Genomic DNA, 23,098 nt, shown 5'->3' with positions numbered 1-23,098 from the left:
GGACAAAGATTCTTAAATTCTTCAATTTGCGATTTGTAATCGAATTGGAACTATATTACAATGCAAGTGAAGATTTAAACATTGAATCGCTTCCTATAAAGAACTTCAAAACCCTTTTATTAAGTGTCACAGATTTATGTAGAATAAATGAGAATAAGTCAGAAGAACTGGTTCATTTGGAAAACAGAAAACGGGATAGTTCTTAATTTTTTAGTTTTATTTTTGAATTAAAGAGCAAGATTAGGAAAGCCTTAACTTATAGTGGGATCATATAAACTAAATAATTTTATTGATTACATTTACCATGGAAATGCTGGGAGATGTCCCGTTTTATCTCGTTTCATGGACAGTAAAAAACTGTATTTATCTATATACACGTTAGGCTCAAACACCAAAAACCATCAATAAGCGAAAAAAATACGACAAAGCGAAATTCGTGTCGTGGCTTTCACAGTATTTGGCCACTACGCATTGTGGTAATTGAAAAAGCCACAACTGATAGCTGATGCAACCACGATACCACAAACAGGTTGAAATTAGTTCGAACGATTTAGTTACGGTGCATCATGTTAATGGAGGTGCAGCTCCAGAAATGTTTTAACTGTTTGTATGAGCTGTTGTTATTTGAAATGTTAATTTATACGCTTAACACCTCATTAATGACGTGTTCGAATTTCGATCTCTTTTGCCGTATGTGAATAAAAGAAACAGACCGTTCCAGAGTTTAACAGATAGGTGTTGGATTGTGCCGCCGTTATTGCTAGGAACTTAAATTCGTTCGAGAAACCTTACAGAATGGTGGGGTGTTCGTACAAAACAATGTCCGTGCAACCCAGGTTGTCCGCGTTAGAGAAGTTCCATCCTATTGTTGTAAAATAAGAGATACTATAAATCGAACAGCCTGCGGGTTTGTTAAAAATAGTTTCGCCTCTTACTGTTTTCGAAAAACGCGAATATAAAGTCCATGATCTTCTAAGAATTATAGAAAGCCCACATATAGAAACCGCTGGAGACAATTAGAAAAGAGGACGAAACGACAAACAAAAGACAAAAACGAAATTAAATTACAAACTAAGCATTTAATTTTTCATATCGAACAATTCGGTTTCTTACTTCTAAACGACACTTTCTTAATTTAAACGTTCACTTTAGAATTAAAAACTTTCCTGGGATGCACCCCCTCAGCAGATCGCGTTGCCGTAACCAAGTAATTAAACAAATTCTAATAACTTTTCCATAAAGGCAATATTCAGCAGAATCTACCTCCCACGTAGTTCATGCACTCAGTTGTAAAAATATAAACACTTTACTATCACATAAAAGCAATTATGTAATCATTTTACAAGATTTTTGGGCTGCAATTTGAAAAAATGGTAGACTTATAAATTCTCACTGTTGTTCCGTCTGGTCGTCCGTCTGTCTTTCTTAAATCTCAAGAACGTAGTTAGACAGATGAAAGAGGAAACCAGATATGGAAATTTTAAGTCCAGGAGGTCGGGATTAACTGTATATGAACCTTCGGCACAAACCGAGACTTACGTTACTCTAAATCAAACGTATTCCCCCGAAATGTGTTAGATAGATGACCGGCATAACTCCATTGTTAAAAAGAAATACGATGTACAGGGTCAAGTCATTACTAATTTCAGGTAAAGAGCGCATATTTTAAATTAAATTAAATAAATAAAAAATATAATTAAAAATTACAGCCCGAGATTAGAATGATGTCACGATAAATAATTTTATTCAAACAAGTTTTATATTGTCTTTCGGCCGTTAACGTTAGCAACTTCACGAGTTATCTCAACCTGTCTACCACGAATTACTTAACATTGATAGTAGACCGGTATTAATTAGTATTTGTTGACCATTCTCTCTTCTGGGAGGAGGTCAACGATGACTTTTGGTCGAATTGCTTCCGCAATAGTCCTTCTTTCTATCGGACCAGGATGGCATTCGAATAGAAAAATTTAAAAATACGATGTTACCAGACTGTAATTTTTGCAATATTTAAGTACTCAACTGGAAAAAACTATTGTCTCCATGCTGTATACGTATAGGATAACTGACTTTCGATTCTTTCCCTTGTTAATTTTATAATTATATAAGAATCAATCTATATTTTATTAATTTTTCTATTTTTTTGAAGAAAAGAAACATTGACACGATGGCAACAATAGCTTATTTCTTTAACTTATTTGACAAGTTGTATAAAGTAACATTAATTAAGGAATATCGATACATACTGAGACAAACAAATATGCACAATAATTATAAATTTTCCTTTACAATTCAATAATATTCCAATCATCTGTACGTTTGAATCTTAATTTTCTAATTTATTTGCAATTACAACGAATCGCTTTAGTTTTATTGAAAAATTAATGACTTTAAACGAAGAAAATATTCTTTTAATTACAGAGAAAACCTGTTGAGTTTCGTGAACAAATTTATACATTATGTTATTTCGAAATAAAATAACGTCATCCATTTCATACGAATGGATTCCTTGGCTACTTGCCAACCAAACTTTCGCCCAATTAATGCTAGAATTCAGCAAATTACAATCAATCTTACTTTAAAATATGCGTTTATAAATTTCTTTATTTATTCTCTATTGATGTGTTAATGTAATAATTATTATTCGTATTCTTATTATGTTTTTTATATACTGAAACCAACTTCCTTAAAATTTTATTTTAATTTACAGTTGCTGCAGATCGATCAACAGTTGCTGGTGATCTGATCGTAATTTTATGCTCTAGACAAAGTACACGTCTGTAGTCTACATTTCTAACATTTATTACATTTTAAATGACTTCCTTTATTTAATGATTGTCTGATGTAACATGTGACTGTCTGCTGTTTGCTTGTCTAAAACCTCTGTATTTGTCTTCGTTTCTGTATTTTCCCAATCAGGCAAAAGTGAAAATATCCAAAGAAACTAAAAAATTAAGGCTTTGGTTACATAAAAATATTAAATCTGTTGTTATAAATAGTACTAGACGTTTACTAAAGAGATAATATAAGTCGAACAGCCCGGAGGTTTTTGAAGAATAGTTTCGCCTCTTATTGATTGCGGGAAACCCGAATATACACCCATTATGTTGTAAGAATTATAGAAAGCCCACATATAGAAACTGGTGGGGACAATTGGAAAAGAGGACGAAACGACAAACAAAAGACAAAAACGAAATTAAATTACAAACTAAGCATTTAATTTTTCACATCAAACAATTCGTGTTTCTTACTTCTAAATGACACTTTCTTAATTTCAAACGTTCACTTTAGAATTAAAAACTTTCCTGGGATGCACCCCCTTAGCAGATCGCGTTGCCGTAACCAAATAATTAAACAAATTCTAATAACTTTTCCATAAAGGCAATATTTAGCAGAATCTACCTCCCACGTAGTTTATGCACTCAGTTGTAAAAATATAAACACTTTATTATCACATAAAAGCAATTATGTAATCATTTTACAAGATTTTTGGGCTGCAATTTGAAAAAAAAATGGTAGACTTATAAATTCTCACTGTTGTTCCGTCTGGTCGTCCGTCTGTCTTTCTTAAATTTCAAGAAGGTAGTTAGACAGATGAAAGTGGAAACAAATATGGAAATTACATATTTAAGAGGTCGTGATTAACTGTATATGAACTGTATACAAATCGAAAGTTACGTTATACTAAATCTAACGTATTCCCCCGAAATGTGTTAGATAGATGACCGGCATAACTCCATTGTTAAAAAGAAATACGATGTACAGTGTCAAGTTATTAGTAATTTCAGAGGAGAGCGTATATTTTAAATTAAATTAAGTAAATAAAAAATGTAATTAAAAATTACTTTCCGGCATTAGGATGATGTCGTAATAAATAATTTTATTCAAACAGGTTTTATATTGTTTTTCGGACGTTAACGTTAGCAACTTCACGGGTCATCTCAACCTGTCTACCACGGATTACTTAACATTAATAGTAGACCGGTATTAATTACTATTCGTTGACCATTCTCTCTTCTGGGAGGAGGTCAACGACTACTTTCGGTCGAATTACTTCTGCAATAGTCCTTTCTATCGGACCAGGATGGCGTTGGAATAGAAAAATTTAAAAATACGATGTTACCAGCTTGTAGAAAATATGTTTTAAGCGGCTTTCGACGGTAACGAGTTTAAATATTTTTTTTATTTAATGGGAAATGTGATTGGTTGGCTTATACCCATTTCATATTCGGCTGTGAATAACACAGTTTCTTAGAGTTAACATTAAATAAGAAATAATATCTTAAATATTTTCAAATATTTTGTATCTATTTTAATTGCTTACAACTTGACGGATGAAACTGTTATTTCGTATCAATGGAGTATTGCGATAAACATGACAATGGGAGGCTGATATAACTGAACTCTTCTTATGGTTTTTCATTTAATATTCGTAATATTGTAGTATTTGATTTATATAACAACAAAGGTTATTCTACGTAAGGGTTTATCACGTCGAGTGACCAATCTAACGCATTTAAAAAATTCTTCATTCCTCTACTGTACATCATTTAAAGAAACTTTAAGATGTATTAGATTGGTTGCTTGGTGTGATAAACTCTTACGTAAGATAACCTTTGTAAATATAAATCAAATACTATAATATAATGAAATAGAAGGTTTAGGTGTATGAAATAATCTAATAATCTTAATGTTTGTTGTTACTTTTTACCCGGGCGACGCTGATCTTACATATAAATGCTAAGTTATATATGAATTAACAAATTAAATTACTGGCCTGACAGAATCTGAATGTACTACCTGTAGCATTAAATTTTAAATTACTAAATTTGATTTTCTTTTGCAGGTACAGTACATTTATAACAACAGATTTAATATTTTTATGTAACCAAAGCCTTAATTTTTTAGTTTCTTTGGATATTTTCACTTTTGCCTGATTGGGAAAATACAGAAACGAAGACAAATACAGAGGTTTTAGACAAGCAAACAGCAGACAGTCACATGTTACATCAGACAATCATTAAATAAAGGAAGTCATTTGAAATGTAATAAATGTTAGAAATGTAGACTACAGACGTGTACTTTGTCTAGAGCATAAGATTACGATCAGATCACCAGCAACTGTTGATCGATCTGCAGCAACTGTAAATTAAAATAAAATTTTAAGGAAGTTGGTTTCAGTATATAAAAAACATAATAAAAATACGAATAATAATAATTATTACATTAACACATCAATAGAGAATAAATAAACAAATTGATAAACTCCTATCTTAAAGTAAGGTAAATTGTAATTGGCTGAATTCTAGCATTTATTGGGCGAAAGTTTGGTTGGCAAGTACCCAAGGAATCCATTCGTATGAAATGGATGACGTTATTTTATTTCGAAATAACATAATGTATAACTTTGTTCACGGAACTCAACAGGTTTTCTCTGTAATTAAAAGAATATTTTCTTCGTTTAAAGTCATAAATTTTTCAATAAAACTAAAGCGATTCGTTGTAATTGCAAATAAATTAGAAAATTAAGATTCAAACGTACAGATGTTTGGAATATTATTGGATTATAAAGAAAAATTTATAATTATTGTGCATATTTGTTTGTCTCAGTATGTATCGATATTCCTTAATTAATGTTACTTTATACAACTTGTCAAATGAGCCAAACAAATAAGCTACTCTTGCTATCCTGTCAATGTTTCTTTTCTTCAAAATAATAGAAAAATTAATAAAATATAGGTTGGTTCTTATATAATTATAAAATTAACAAGGGAAAGGCTCGAAAGTCAGTTATCCTATACGTATACAGCATGGAGACAATAGTTTCTTCCAGTTGAGTACTTAAATATTGTAAAAATTACAGTCTGGTAACATCGTATTTTTAAATTTTTCTATTCCAACGCCATCCTGGTCCGATAAAAAGCAGGACCATTGCGGAAGTAATTCGACCGAAAGTACTCGTTGACCTCCTCCCAGAAGAGAGAATGGTCAACAAATACTAATTAATACCGGTCTACTATTAATGTTAAGTAATCCGTGGTAGACAGGTAGAGATTACCCGTTAAGTTGCTAACGTTAATGTCCGAAAGACAATATAAAACTTGTTTGAATAAAATTATTTATTGTGACATCATCCTAATGTCGGGCTGTATTTTTTTATTATATTTTTTATTTAATTTAATTTTAAATATATACGCTCTTTACCTGAAATTAGTAATGACTTGACACTGTACATCGTATTTCTTTTTAACAATGGAGTTATGCCGGTCATATATCTAACACATTTCTGGGGAATACGTTAGATTTAGTATAACGTAAGTTTTGGTTTGTGCCAGAGGTTCATATACAGTTAATCCCGACCTCCTGGATTTAAAATTTCCATATCTGGTTTCCTCTTTCATCTGTCTAACTACGTTCTCGAGATTTAAGAAAGACAGACGGACGACCAGACGGAACAACAGTGAGAATTTATAAGTCTACCATTTTTTCAAATTGCAGCCCAAAAATCTTGTAAAATGATTACATAATTGCTTTTATGTGATAGTAAAGTGTTTATATTTTTACAACTGAGTGCATGAACTACGTGGGAGGTAGATTCTGCTGAATATTGCCTTTATGGAAAAGTTATTAGAATTTGTTTAATTACTTGGTTACGGCAACGCGATCTGCTGAGGGGGTGCATCCCAGGAAAGTTTTTAATTCTAAAGTGAACGTTTGAAATTTAGAAGTAAGAAATTCGAATTGTTCGACGTGAAAAATTAAAAGCTTAGTTTGTGATTTAATTTCGTTTTTGTCTTTTGTTTTTCGTTTCGTCCTCTTTTCTAATTGTTTCCAGCGGTTTCTATATGTGGGCTTTCTATAATTCTTAGACGATCAGGGGTTTATATTCGCGTTTTTCGAAAACAGTAAGAGGCGAAACTATTTTTAACAAACCCGCAGGCTGTTTGATTTATAGTATCTCTTATTTTACAACAATAGGATGGAACTTCTCTAACGCGGACAACCTGGGTTGCACGGACATTGTTTTGTACGAACACCCCACCATTCTGTAAGGTTTCTCGACCGAATTTAAGTTCCTAGCAATAACGGCGGCACTATACAACACCGATCGGTTAAACTCTGGAACGGTCTGTTTCTTTTATTCACATACGGCAACAAGATCGAAATTCGAACACGTCATTAATGAGGTGTTAAGACTATTCGTACTTCGTAATTTTACCCATTTTACAGCTTCCCCTGACTAATAATCACATAATCTCAGATTCTTTATGAAATCCAAACGTCGTAACAATCGTTGACTCGTAGCGATATTCGATAGCCGTTATCTATCGGTCACGAGGTCAACAGAAAGACCAAGTGGTAGTTAAGAAGGCGGGTTATTTCTACTTCGCAATCAAATTCGTACTAATTTCATTAATTCGAGCATAAAGTGGATTAAGAAGACCTTCCTTTGTTACATAAGCACCATAAAGTGCAGTCAATCAGAGAAGGCGCATCTTTTCGTCCTTTTTCTATTCTGTTATAGTTGATACGCGTTTCGAAATGCCCCTGTTTAGTCAACTATTTTTAAAATGTACATGGTTACTACATAACATTAAATTAAGATAACATTAAATTACAAATAACATACTTTCTGGTCTGTATTTCAAATTAGCCAATTTGAAGGATGAGTGATGTTTAAACAGTTTGTTACAATATACGTATGCATGATTACAGATTTTTTCCTTTTTTTCATTCTGCCGTTACATAAATTATATTAAGTTACGACAGGGTATTAAGCGTATAAATTAACATTTCAAATAACAACAGCTCATACAAACAGTTAAAACATTTCTGGAGCTGCACCTCCATTAACATGATGCACCGTAACTAAATCGTTCGAACTAATTTCAACCTGTTTGTGGTATCGTGGTTGCATCAGCTATCAGTTGTGGCTTTTTCAATTACCACAATGCGTAGTGGCCAAATACTGTGAAAGCCACGACACGAATTTCGCTTTGTCGTATTTTTTTCGCTTATTGATGGTTTTTGGTGTTTGAGCCTAACGTGTATATAGATAAATACAGTTTTTTACTGTCCATGAAACGAGATAAAACGGGACATCTCCCAGCATTTCCATGGTAAATGTAATCAATAAAATTATTTAGTTTATATGATCCCACTATAAGTTAAGGCTTTCCTAATCTTGCTCTTTAATTCAAAAATAAAACTAAAAAATTAAGAACTATCCCGTTTTCTGTTTTCCAAATGAACCAGTTCTTCTGACTTATTCTCATTTATTCTACATAAATCTGTGACACTTAATAAAAGGGTTTTGAAGTTCTTTATAGGAAGCGATTCAATGTTTAAATCTTCACTTGCATTGTAATATAGTTCCAATTCGATTACAAATCGCAAATTGAAGAATTTAAGAATCTTTGTCCATAATTACGTGAAATATTTGATACATGCAGAATTTGAATCTCTGTATTCATTTATGTTTCACATAAACATTTCTGTAATCGTTACGAATTTAATTCCTTCCGCAAATAAAGAAATTTGAGAAATGTTTTCTTTTTCTTTAATGGCTCATTGATGTTGTTATATTTGGTGGAAACAGATGGAACGAGCATGCAGAATTCACGTGTACACGTTGTACCCGTACGCATTGATGTATATAAATATCGACTTCTGCTCGTGGTAATTCATTCTGAACTCGATTAGATACTGTCGAAGATGAACTCGTTGTTGATGATCACTGCTTGTTTGCTCCTGATCGGTGAGTATGAACTTATAATTGACTAAATTACTTGTTAATTTTATAACTGGCATAATTTTGTATCATTATAATTTATCAAAATGTTATGAAATTCGAGTTATATTTATTGCATTATATTGTATTTTTTTGTGGAAATGAAAACACTCGCAGATTAGAGCTTATTCTTTCTTACATGACTTGAATCGGAAATAACTTACAGAAATATCTGGTTGAAAAATTATAAAACTTTAGATAAACACATTCTAATGTTTTAGAAATTAGATGGTCCTGAATTAAGTTGTTCGAAATGGCATAAATTCAATTCAAGTTGAATTATTTACGTATTATGAGATCTGTATTCGATTGATGCATGGCAATGAAACACAACGGCAATCTGCCAAGAAGCGATACCTTTCGGGACGATATTATACGAGTCTCTAATCTCTATTCTCTATTACTCTACTATTTTAATCTTTATTTAAGTGTTACACATGCAAAGTGAACGAGTTTATTTGGTGTTATCCACTCGGCCATTGAAGGCATCTAAATTTAATTATGAATATGCAGACCTGTCTAAATGTGTGATAGTTTTTTTAGTTCAGTAATTGTCATTCTATTAATAGAATTCTCTAAAGAATTTTCAGTCACTTGGGTGTGTTAACTTAACAAATGCGAGTTAATAGAATAACATCATAAATTCAGATTTACAAGAAATTACGTCCTCCAGTTTTTCATTAATGTCATTTTTCTGGCTAGATTAGTCGCCGATAATTGCAACGGCACAAATGACATGTCATCTCCCGAGTGTTTAAAATTGCACATTTATAACAAGGACTGTTTTTAGTTTTTATAATTCATGTGACATATTAATATTAACATACGTTTACATTTTAAACATTTTGAGTGCAAAGCGTTAAATATTTCAATTTTATTCCGTTAATCAGTATTACTTTTTACGGTTAAACAAGAGTATTTCTTTGTACTTTTTACAGGAACGGTTTGGGCAAAGGACGGTTATCTGGTGAACAAGAAAACGTGATGCAAATACGGTTGCACGCCCAAGTTGGGAGATGACCACTGCGATAAGGAATGCAAAGCGCCGAACCAAGGTTGTAAAAAAGGATGGTGCAAGAATTTCGGATGCTGGTGCACAGGAATGCCAGAAAGTACACAGACTTGGCCCATTCCTGGTAAATCATGCAGCAGCTAAACATAATGGGAACGTCTTTTTATTATGCAACAACAGAACAATTGTAACGTTTCTTAATTGCAATTAAGTGAAACAAAATATAATACCTGCATTGAAATATCTTTATTATGTGATATACAGTTTTACAGAATACAAGAATTATGAATATTTTCAGAATGAAATCATTTAACTTTTAATTATAAAAACAGTATTTTATGTTTATTGTTCTCTCACTGAACTTACATTTTGAATTTTTCTAGCCTAATTATATTGTTATTTGCTCGATAATAATAATAATTCCAAAAGACGTGACATAATTAACGCGTATGTAAATTTACGTTTTAAAAAATCGTTTTAAAAAGAATGTTTTTATTTGTGTAAATTACACGTGGAACTTTGTTTTACATATAAGATACCTTAAGGGCTATAGATCTTTTATACAATACAGTATATACTGAACTAAACGCTCTCCTTAATTAATCGGGCTAATTAATTGCTACATTTTTCGAGAGATTTTAAAGATTTTCTAGCAAATTAAAATTTTCTAGGCAAGTAGTAACAACAAAAAGTGCTCTTTTAACAATTTGTTGGGTGTTAATAAATGGAACGGCAACGTCTTATTTGACGACCAAAAACACATCAAAGGGGGTATTCAGTGGCCATAAATGATAATTTTCAGATATATTTTTTCGACCAGCTTTCGGATTTTCATACGCATACGGATTCATACGCATAGATACTTCCCTTAACATGAGTACGTCGTGACAACAGAAAAAACGCATTGGATGTTTTCTATTGTTTGTTAGGGTAGGAGACACGACGCTATTTAAAGTCAAAAATAATTACTCAGTGTTATTGAACATCCTATAAATATTTTAGAATAGTTTAATTTGTTAATTTACCTTTGCTGGTAGCGTTCGTCGTTGTCAAACGTTTCCGCCATTTTTCAACAATACCCCACGAGTCAGCAAGGTTTTAGATTATAAGATTGCCTCATAGAGAGGAAACGGTTCTGATTGGTTGCTATTTTTTTCATTATTAATACTCATGTACCGAAAAGGATATTATTTACTCATAAGATTAAGAGTGACGTATATCCGCAATCTGGAAGTAAGTGGCTAAAACGGCCGTGTGAGATTACCTTATATTATAGGAACTTGATGAGTTAGTACGCTACGTGAACGTGTGGCGCAACGTGTTTTACTTGCAGTTCAAACCTCAAACGTGTACTTCTGCTCGCCGTACAAGTTTAACGTTTGAACATCGTCTTCAAACTCTCTATTAAGCTTCAACGAGAGTGAGCAATATCGTGCTTTTTGCGCACATGCAAACTAACATCAATACATTCAGGTAAAAAATTTTTCGACGTTTTAATATATCCTGAGTCCGAAAATGTCAAAAATCTTGGGAAAGTCATTTTTTTGATCGATCGCTGCCCTTTCCCAAATCTTAATGTTTTTATAAAGAAAATATTGTGACAAAAAAGAACAAATTTTTAAGGAAACAGAATTTACGAAACGATATCTCCAGTATATTAGTTTCCTGGCTGTAATACATAACAGGGGTAAAGTATGGCGATTAGTCAAAAAATGGCTCCTCCAGATTACATTTCTGGACTGACAGTACCTTGAAACATCGAGAAATTTCAAAAAAGTTGTGGGTAATTTCTGTATGTATGGATGTTAGTGTATGCGTGTGTGTTAAGCACACTTTTCTTCACCATATTTGACGTTTAATAAATCTCCTGCTTTTTCGTCGAAAATTTCTGAAATTTTGCTGGAACGTATGTTTGTCCGGGGGATAATTGTTCTTAAATTTTAGTGGTTAAAGATCGAGGGGGTACGAAGATAATAGGTCTCGTGTGTAGTTCTAGTATGGTTGGACTTAATGACGATTTAACAAGGTTTAATAAAACTCATCCCTACCCTGAAAATTAAGCTTTTTCTATTTTATAATTGTTGAAAAGATAAAAAGTTCTTAAAATATCATAACAGATAACGCCACTAAAATTATAAATCCTGCCGGGAAAGTTAAGGAACTCGTTGCTGGTTTATTTTTTACAAGCAAGCGTATCCAGCTATATAAACCTGCAGTTTATTAATGAAAATATATTATTATTTCCTTTAAATTACAGCACTAACTCAGTCTTAATAGAAATGACCAATTGGAGCGTGAAAGGCATATAAACAAGAACTTTCAAGCCAATTATCAGCAAGAAGGAGACGTGGCAAGTTTACCTTTACACATGGGGCAGATCCGTTGATCTAATATGAACACAGACAGAAATTAACCAACTTCAGTTTAAAATAAGTTCACTATCGATTTTCTTAGCCAATAATCTGCCTCCTTAACTCTAATTGCTTTAGGATGGTTGAGATGTCATTCCAGAAATATTAATTATATTTATGGCCCTGGGGGGTGAGAGAACGATTATTGATTGAAACAGTTAAAAAACACATACAAGAATGTGATCAGAGCTTAGATCGCTACAGACTTGTTTTTAACTTAAAATTGGTGTAAATTGATACATTTTGTTTCCGTTAGAAAATAAATAAAAATGAGATATTTTGAGTGAGTGTTTTTTTTCGATAAAGGTTATAAAAACACAATATAATACTTACCTAACGTCACAGAAACACCAATACAACTATATTTTTACACAATACATTAATAAAAATGGTGTATCACGGTACACTGCGCTCCCAACACGCGTGACGTGACATCACGTGCCTAACCGTCGGCTAGTTAAATATAAAATCGATAAGATACATTGATATCTTTGTACAGTCTCAATATGATATATTCAGGGCTTAAAGTAAGAAGCAACTACGTGTTTAAAAACGGTAGGTATTAGTGACGTAAGATCTTATGAACTTATTCGCAAATTTACCGTTTTTATTTTCCTGTTTGTGATCACAAAACTGTCTAAACGATTTGCAAGTACATAAGATTTGTTTTCAATCTTTTGACCTAATGACATGAATTTTTTTATTTTCTATTGTATTAATATAAAAATTTAATACACAAAGATTGTTCTGTTTATTAAACACTCGTAATTTATTTCATTAACACTGTGTCATTATATCAGTTTATTTACCCACCTTTAAGTAATCATTAAATATATTACGTTTAAATATATGCAATTTATCGATTTTCCACATTGTTTTCCCAAATACTGGGAATTTACGGTACAGTATAGCATCAAAAATTCGGATTCGGTGGTTGAAAACATTATTAACCCATTGAATAGTAGCTTAGTTTTTGATGCTCTTTACTTCCGTTTCTTGTAATCTTACATCATATTTCAATTAGTGTATTCGGAGTTTACAATGCTAAAAATGCTAATTTACACGTGTACATTTGATAATCGGATAGTGTTCGGCCCAATCGGATCGATGCTTCATACTGTATTCAAATTTTACACGTTAAACTACTTTATACACTAAATAATATTGAAAACATGCTCATTATTTATGAAGATGCATAATTATTTAACTTTAATTAGGTATTGAATTGCAATTGACGATTACTTTATGAGAAGAAACTGGTATCTTTATGTAGATGTTATACAGCTTATACTGTTTATTGGCGCGTAATAAATACTACGTAATATATGTCTCCAATACCTGATAGGGAAACAGACATTATTTATTCACGTCTTCAAACTGCAACTGAAATTACTTGAAAAATGCATCAATTGACGATTTCTAGAAATACATTTGTTTTTCCTCTTATGTCTCCTTCTCAGCTTTCGTACGCTGTTCTATCCGATTAGACTTCTGATAAACAGCTGATTTGACAACGTACAGTTAATGGTTCTCACGTTAAGAATTTTAATTCTTTCAGATCCGTTATATTTTTTTTCAAATAGAAAGTTTTTGGACCTAAATAGTGAAACCCAAAAGTTTATTTTATAATCTTTTATTAAATTAAAATTGTCATTACATTTTGATGCACTCAGCATGAACTTTACATTATTCTCTACGTACTTTTCAGAAGATTCTGAGTTTAGATTTATTTAAAAATTTAAGAACTATTACAAATATATACATTAAGAATATTTTTCTTAAAAATTCATTGCGTATATTTTAAAAAGAATAAAATTTTAAGGAGAGGTCTACACTAGAGCTTTCTTATTATTTGAATGAGGGTTGCAACTCTTCTTCATCGTGGAAAGGAAGATATCGTTGCTTGTTTGCTATGGAAACTTCCCAAATACCTGTCAGTCCCCAACACAATGTGTAGTGAAATATAGAAATTTGAAGACTTATCAGAACTGCGTTGAAGAAATCGTGACCAAAAGAATTCGTACAAGGAAAAAATGCAATCCTAAAATACAAATACCACATCAAAAAACAAACTAAAGAAAATAAATATTAAATGCACTGCTTAAAAACAATTAGGAGAACATGTGACTGCTGTTATTGAGGAGTGGCAAAGAATACACCAACATCAGTAACTAGGCTGATCCTACGCCACACAGATGTACAGCATTTTCAGCCGTTCGCAACTGCCGAAGTAACCATAAAATCTAAAAAACTTATTCGATGTTGGTGTGCAGGTGCACATGTTGTTGCATATTGAACTACTGCCAAAAATAAAATGCATATATTTTACATATTAAGATATATTTTACTGAATCTTACCTAAACAATAACATCTGACTTTTTCATGTTATTGTTTAGACAGACTAACAACTGTTCGTCTGACATGATTTTCTATGCAAAATATGACTTGTTCCCCCTAATTGTTTTGACCAGTGTGCAGACTTACTTTATACGTCTCAACACTTCAGTAATCCATAATAAAGAAATAGTCAACGAGATCAACAGGAGAAAGTCTACCGTGAGCAGACCGTTATTCACATTCAAGAGATGATGGCTTGCGACTAACACTGCGATGTTCATCATACATAACATGGTGGAAAGAAGCAGCTGAAAAAGATTTAAGTAAAATGGGTAAATATATTATATACATCTGAAAATAAAATGTTAAATTTAAAAAAGAATCTAGTCTGTACATGTTATGTTCACTTGACATCTTCGAATAAAAGAAAATGGGATGACAAACTGACGATTTTCCAGATTCCAACGCACAGTAATGGTTCGTGAGTAACATTAAGATGCAATAATAAGTAAAAAGACAACCAAAAGAGGAAGAAAATTATAGGAGACACAAATATAGACAATCATGAAACATACTTCTACGTAAAGACACGGGAACAATACTTGTACCATATAGCAAAAGTATAACTAACACCAATCACGTATCATTTTTTCTCTATCTTATTGTATTAATTTATTAACTTTAAGTAATTCGAACTAAACTCTGAAGTGCGGTGCCATATTTCAATACTTACTTTAAAAATTCGAGGAACTGAATTAAACACGTAGAAAAGATAAAATTCGAATAATAATTGCATAATATGATCAAAGGAGTCCATCTTGTAAACGGTTTAAAGTTAACCTCGTTGACAAAATTCGGACCATACGCTTAAAAAATGGATTTATACAATGCTTTTATATGCCAATGTGGTAAATTATGCAAAATATTTTGTAATCTCTTTCTCAGATTATTGCTTATCTTTACATAGAATAGATGTTAAAATTTCCTGAAATCAATATATATATAATATTTACTTAATATAAATTTAAAATATATATTTATTGCCTTATTAAGAAAGTAATTTTTATGTAAATGCACTTCAATATGGGCCTGTTTTTCATACAATGTTTTCGATCTCGTCTGCTATGACTTGAGGGCAATCTCAATTGAGTCCGCTATAGCAAGGAAGTTGTTGAGGCAGAAGTCATACCTTCCCTTCAGAGCACTCCTTGCGCTGTATGCCAGCAGAACAACGCCCGTCATGTTTCCAGGAATGTTCAAGGCTTTTCGAGACTTGACAGATACGGCCTGTTGAACATGTCTGGAACTGATCTGTAAGTTAAAATTAATTACCGTCCTTCAGCAGTGAGTACCAATAAACTACGGATACACATACAAGCAATTCTTCAGGATATCGTTCAGTCTTTTCAGTTTGTTGCCACGACTTATAGCAGCTCTTAGAGTAGCTCACGAAGACTTTACAAAATACTGATCTTATCAAGTAATAACTATTGTATTGTTCTGAAAATGTAACCTCTTATGTACAGTGATGTGTTGTATAACTTTCATTCTAATCAGATAATACTTTTTGGTGTTGCAATTTTCACAAACAGTAATGTATAATGTAAGTAGATGGACAATTGCAACATGCTCAAGTTGTCAGCCTACCGCTTTGTGGAATGAACAACGAATCCGAACGGGTCGAAAACCACAGAAATTTTTCGGGATTGATCCATATTAGTTATGTCGGGTCCGGTTACTCAGCACCATGCTACACTATTGTAAGCCTGGCCGATTGGGTTCGGTGAAAAGGCTCTCATACTGTCCACAGAGCTGTGTGAGGAAAACAATTTGCATACTTGAACGTCTTAGAAATATAAATTGAACGGTATGTCAGGAAATAAGTAACGTAAACGAAAGTTTTTACAGAAATCTTAATTTTTATGTACGAAGTTTTGTGATTATTTCTGCTAGAAAATAATTTATGATTGAAGCAATAATCTGAGAAGAGATTAAATTATATTTTTGCATAATTTTCCCTCATAGGCGTATAAAACCATCGTGTGCATTCCTCTTTCGAGAATAAAGTACGTATTTCGTTAAACCGAATTAATTTTAAACCGTTTACACGATGGACTTTGAAGATCATTTTACTCGATTATTATTCGAATTTTCATTTTTTTACATATTTAATTCAGGTTCTCGAATTCACAATGTAAGTATTGAAATGTGCCATTTTACGTAATGTAAACTAAATTTTAAGATAATAAGTTAATGTAGTGAATAGAAGGGGAGAAGAAATGAAAGAATGGAAATAATTCGTGATTGGTATTAATCATATAATTTTCATATGGTATATGTATTGTTCCTGTGTCATATGTTCGTAGTTGTTTTGTTTTTCTATATTTGCGATTTGTATAATTCTCTTATTACTGTGTTGTGTTACTCTCGAACTTGTGGGTGTTCTTTGAAGTTACAGAAACCTTCTTCAGTTTGTCACCCATTTATTTCCGAAGAAAAACTATATGGATGATGAACACTGTACAGACATGGATAGAATAGTTTTTCTCAGTCGAATATATATTTCATATTGAAAAACAAATTGATTAAAATCTTTTTCCAGTTTGCTGTCACCACTATTTTATCTCTGATCAACATTATATTGTTCATCAAAAGTGAATATCTCTTCACTGAATTCGACAGTACTTTTATGGTACAAGTTTTCTTGTTGTTCTCGCTGACTATTTCCTTACTGTGGATTACTGAAGGATTAAGACGGATAAAGTAAGTCAATTTTTTTGTTTTATTTTAGTTGATTTGATGATTTTGGTTTATTATTGAATTAATCTTTTTCTATTTTAGGGATGTACTTTTTAATTCTACGAAGTCCGGTCGTTGTCACCGTTTCTTTAATATAGTTCTGATGATTTTTCAAGTTTCTATATATCACGTCACGTTATGCCAGGCTTTTAAAGGTATTTCCAAAGTTTCCGAAGGAAGAATGGAACTGGAAAATTGTTGTATGTTAGACGGGAACGTATAGTTGTAACCCTCTTCTAGAAAGAGAGAATGTTGCTTCAACTTACGATTCGAAATAGATGTGAAGAATTTTTATACAAAACTATTAATTCGTTTGTTTCTTAAATGATTGTTTGTTTGAAATTTGACAAAGACTTTGGTTGTAGCGCGTTTTATCATTCCAGTAAGTACCGGTAAATAGCTCTAATCTAGCATAAGAGCTTGGAAAATACACTAAATTTTATAAATGTGTGTGATGAAGAATTATTAAGACAAATGTTTTATAGTACTTAAATAAACCACCAAATAAATTTTTTAAAATGTCCGTTTTTATTGTAAGGATAATAGTTTTTCACAGAACTTTTTGTACTGACAAATTATTGACACTAAATAAAACTGGCGGATTACACGTCTCATACAGTGTATATGAAACTTAAGATCTTTCGTTTCGTTTGAACTTTCTATGAAACTGTTCTTGAATCCAAACACCATTTTGAATAGTAGTAGTACATAATTATATTTTCATTTGAATTTTAGAATATATTCAAAATCTTTTAAATTTGGGTGAATTCTCTGATTTCATATGTGTCGGCACTTCTTCGATGCCACGTCAGGAAAGCACCACTGTGTGTCTGTCAGCACAGAAGCCGCGACGGCGATTTGTTTTTCTTTTGTTAAACTTTGCCCCGCGAGCAATCGCGTGCTTAAGCGATCGGATTCCGGATGGTGATCTGTGAGACAGCTAGATACAACTGTGTCACTCGAACACTAGGTTAGTAAATACCCGGAGCAAAAGCATGTCGTTAGTAAACAAGATGATCATCCTTGAAGAAAGGCGCGCGCGTGCACACACACAAGACAGTTCTGCTCACCGGGTACAGTTTGAAGACAGGCGGAGAATTTCTATCCGTTACGGCAGTAGGAACGGAGGTACCGAGCATCTGTAGCTGGAGAAGTGGATATTTCCTTAGTTGTCATATTAAATCGGTGTAATCGGGACAGCATGCCAATAAGCTGCTGAGAACAAATAGGAAGAGATTTAAAGACAAAACGAAACTAGAATGCACAATATGCTGGCCTTCATTAACTGCAAAATTGTGAAATTTCCAAATCGCACGTTCAACGACAACAAGAGTTTTAGAGGCCAGCATATCGAGCATGGTGTTTCGTAACAACGCAGCGTACCATGTGCATCGTAAGTTTTTACACAATTTGGGTTATACACGTTTCGCAGCGCTGCTTATCGCCTTATCGGACATTTTTGTAACTAACTTTGTATTGTCTTTAAATGAAATTCCATTACTAGAGAAGTCTCCATGCGAAATACTACGTCATTCGGCCAATTAGTTTCCGAGTTATATCTTTTTGAAATGTGGACTTTGAACTTTAATCGTAAACACAACTTGGTCATTTTGTAGTAAATATCCTTTAAGAATAACAGAAATTAATGTCAAAATTCTGTATTTTATACAGATATTGGAGGAAATTTGATTCAAAAAATTCATTTATGGAAATGTCAAAAGTTACATTATATTTAATGCCAATTTCTTAGAGCATAGAAGATAATTACGTTGTTCTAGAAGACACTGTAATGACACCATAATAGAAAATAAAATTGTATCAGAAAGTTAGTACCGTGCATTGAAGATAACGGTGAAGAATCCATAGATTTACACTAGATAACAATTAAAGTGCTGAAAAATGATAGAGGGAAGACTTATTTAAAATTGAAATGCAATGAGCATAATTAGATGTTCAAAATTCAACTGGAAATAATAACAAATTCTCCGTAAATAAAATTGTATTAAAATTTAATGGGTCGATTAATTTTACATTTCGTAAACTCTACGAAAAATTGTAAAATTAAAACGTTACGTCTTATAAACAATATTTTAATTTTTGGACTGCAATTTGAAAAGAAATTGTAGACCTATAAATTCCCATTATCGGCCGTCAGCCTGTCTGTTCTTCCTAAATCTCAAGAACGGCAAGAGATAGATGAAATAAGAGACAAGGAATGGAAAGCTTAGGGACAGGAGGTCGTAATTTATCCCATGCATAAATTACCAGAAGCCACGTTATTTCAATTCAAACATTTTTTCCTGAACGAAATTAGACAGATGACCGGCACGACTCTTTTGCTACAGGGAAAGTATGATGTACAGGAGCAAAACACCAACATATTTAGAACATTATAGTGAAAAATTGCAACCCGGTATTGTCACGTCGTCACAATAATTTGAAAATAGCTTTCTTGATAGTGTAAATTATAATCGTGTTACAAGTATTCAAACATTTTGAAAATTAATAAATAAAAGTTTATTTTGTGATAAAATATATTCTTCTATTTTTATTATGATTCATATCCATGCTATGCTATTTATGATATTCATTAAAAGACGATGAATTGTCTGCAGTTCTTGTATTTATTTATTCATTTGCATAAAATTTTGATTTTCTTTAGTATATTTTTTTAGTTACACCAGAATTTTTTTTGTAGATTTTGCTAGAGAGCACGTCTTCTTGTCTGGATTGTAAATGTAGATAGAAGATCTTGAAGTAGAATCCGTCGAATGGCCATTAGACTATATTCAAAATGAAAATATTTATAAATTATTTTTCTTTTTCTTAGTGAATTTATCATTTAACGTTGTTAATATTAAATGTAAAATTTCTCATATTTTATTACAATGAATGTTTACCTGTAATAAACTACATGTTTCATCTCTTTCGTTTAACAATGTAGTCTGTTCAGCGAATACTTCTGAACTGTCAAAATGATTACGTACTTCCAAATTTCTACAATTATTCTCTCTTTCAATAATTTGTGAATCAGATTTCTGTACAGAATCTAAAAGATTCATACAATTTTCTTTATCTGTACGTGGATTTCATTAATATTAACGAATGATTCCTGCCGAGGATCGGCATCGTCATATAGAAATGTCCTATTAGGTCCACCATACAGGCCTAATTTCATTTGTTTTTCTTCGTCGTCAACTTTTCTTTCTTTCATATTTTTAATCCCAGGCTCTAAAACAGTTATGGTACTTACAGTGGCACGATGAAAATCCATCGTAACATTTGCTGTTTCATCTTTGCGTACGAAAAACATCTGTGCTGAACCTTCTTCCACGTTTTTAATTTGTTTTTGCCCTATGGCAGCGTAGTTTAATGAAATTGGTTTATCATTTTGATTCAATTTTGCTTCCAGTATTGACTGTTTTCGATGTGTTTCTCTCTCGCTATTAAGTACTTGTGATTCCGTGTCGTTAGCAGAAGAAGAGGAAACTCTTTCAGACTTGGCGGCAGTTTCGCTGCATAAATAATCTCAAATTTATAAAGTTAATAGTTGTGAAAGTCATATAGATTACTCACGTTTTACTTCTAGAAAATAAAGATTTCAAGAATGATTTACGAGCCATATCTGCTTTCTTTTTCAATAAATCTTAAATAATTAAAATATTGTTTAAATTATTTATTGCGCATTAACTAACAATAGGAATTAAAATGAAATTACGATCATCTGCAAAAATTTGTTTCTGTACGTGTGAAGAAATACGAATACTGAAGAAAAACGCGATCTTCGTTTTGACCCCTATCTCCAGTTCTACGAAAATGGATCATTTTTGAGAGTTGAAATTTTAATCAGTTCGTCCTTGAGTGATGATGAGTTGTCCTAGAAAATTTCATCAAGATCGGACAACTCGTTCTAGAGTTATTTTGTTGATAAGGAATGCATGAAGTCAAGTATTAGTCGTAACTTCGTTTCGACAATTAAAAATGGATACAGTTATTGTGCTGTCCATTTATCCACATCTCATAATTAAAAATTGCAGCCTATTTTATAATTTAAAGTAGTCTTTTCATATCTGGTCTCGATTTTAGCAGTTCCTCGCCTCTGTATCATACTGCTTTTGGTGATCGATTGCCTTAACTCTATTACCGAGAAAATTTTCAAATCACCTACTTCCGGTGGAGCTCGAAGTTCGTATACAGTCAATTGAGAATTCCGGTTTCTAAGTTTTCCATATATGGTCTGAATTATGGTCTGAACAAATGCTGTTAATTTGGACATCGTTGAGCGATAAATTAACTACGTTTAAACCTCACAGGAAAGACAATATTTCAATACTACAAATAATTTAATCTTATAATTGTCATAAAAACTGGTTTAGTGAAGTAAAGTTGAGTTACTTAAATGTCACTAAATTTCACGTGATCTTGTTATGTGCATATTTCTAAACAATGCACAGCATAGAGTTTCTTAAATTTGCCAGCAACATTTGTAGCGCTATTCGTTTATAATTTTATTTTTAAAAAAGGGTTATATTATAAAACGGCAAAAAGCGTAATTTTGAGGGTAGAAATGGGATTTTTAAAAATTGGGTTGATGTTACTTTAGGTAGCCAAGATGGCGGCTCGTCTGATTTCAGCAAGGAAACAGTGGGACGCACGTTCTAACCTAACCTATTCTAATAAATTACCATAATTATTAGCAACAAAATTATTAGAATAGGTTAGAACGTGCGTCCCACTGTTTCCTTGTTGGAATTAGAGACGAGCATCTTGGCTACCTAAGGTAACATTAACCAAAAAATTGTAAATGCAAGTAACGAGTAAAATCGTCATTAAGTCCGACCCTACTGAAGATACAATAAAATCTAGATAAAAAAATTCGGAGGTAAATTTCTGTTTTTCCTCATTTCCCGACGTTTGTAAGAAAGGTCCCGAATCCAAAAGATGAATGTTTGGGATCATATTTTTAATAGTTTGTCATATATAAAGTAAAAAGGATGAAATGTATAAAAATACTTTGCTCTACAGCGGAAAAAAACATTACTTTATCTGAAATATTCTTTATTAAAATTGTTGAATATTTTTACATTCTTAAAAATATAATTGTTAAAAAATTACAACATACATATATTATACGTCATTAAAATTACTAGAAGTCCCGTGCACAAAAATCACATCGAAACAGTTGGATTTCACTAATTTTTCGAAGAACGTCGGATTAGCTTTCTCCTTCCAAATTCTCCATATTTTTCACGAAGACATCCTACAATAAAGAAAAAGCAATGTAATTAGGATAGTAAAAAACGTTCTTAGAGGTATTAAAAAAGGGAAAATATACTACCAAATACACATCAGACCAAGTTAAAATATACAGGAATATTGTGAAGGAATAAATAAAACAAGTAAATTTCAGAAAGTTTCCTACGTCTCTCGTTGTTTTACGCACACATACATGACCAATAAGATATATAATGGGAATTATCAAGAAGCATGTAGAAAGCACTACGATCTGTGGAAAAAAGGAAAGCACTAACATAATCTATTCACATTTGAAACACAAAAACAATGTAAAAAACCTCATTATACAGGAAAAATTGTTATACAATAATTATTTTTCATAAACTTATTTCATACATACGTCAGATACTTGAATCGTGTAAACATCCACTGTGACGTTGGAATTAAGGCGTACGTTATCGAAAACACTTAATAGACTCCGAGCTGCTTCTTTGTAAGACGGTGTTGCATTT

At 32.1% G+C, this 23,098-nt stretch overlaps 2 long non-coding RNA genes across 2 annotated transcripts; both read left to right on the top strand.

Moving 5' to 3' along the window:
* Nucleotides 1-8,595: 8,595 nt before the first annotated feature.
* LOC136987793 (uncharacterized) lies at nt 8,596-10,038 on the top strand. The gene is made up of 2 exons (XR_010882674.1): nt 8,596-8,758; nt 9,730-10,038. It is a non-coding gene; the product is annotated as an uncharacterized lncRNA (long non-coding RNA).
* Nucleotides 10,039-16,601: 6,563 nt separating this feature from the next.
* On the top strand, nt 16,602-17,737 carry LOC136987780 (uncharacterized). Its single transcript, XR_010882673.1, has 3 exons — nt 16,602-16,746; nt 17,155-17,315; nt 17,394-17,737. It is a non-coding gene; the product is annotated as an uncharacterized lncRNA (long non-coding RNA).
* The last annotated feature ends 5,361 nt before the right edge of the window (nt 17,738-23,098 follow it).

Source organism: Centruroides vittatus, unplaced genomic scaffold, assembly GCF_030686945.1.
Source record: "Centruroides vittatus isolate TY-2023 unplaced genomic scaffold, ASM3068694v2 scaffold_2707, whole genome shotgun sequence".
Lineage (NCBI taxonomy): Eukaryota > Metazoa > Arthropoda > Arachnida > Scorpiones > Buthidae > Centruroides > Centruroides vittatus.
This window is presented reverse-complemented; position numbering and strand designations above follow the sequence as displayed.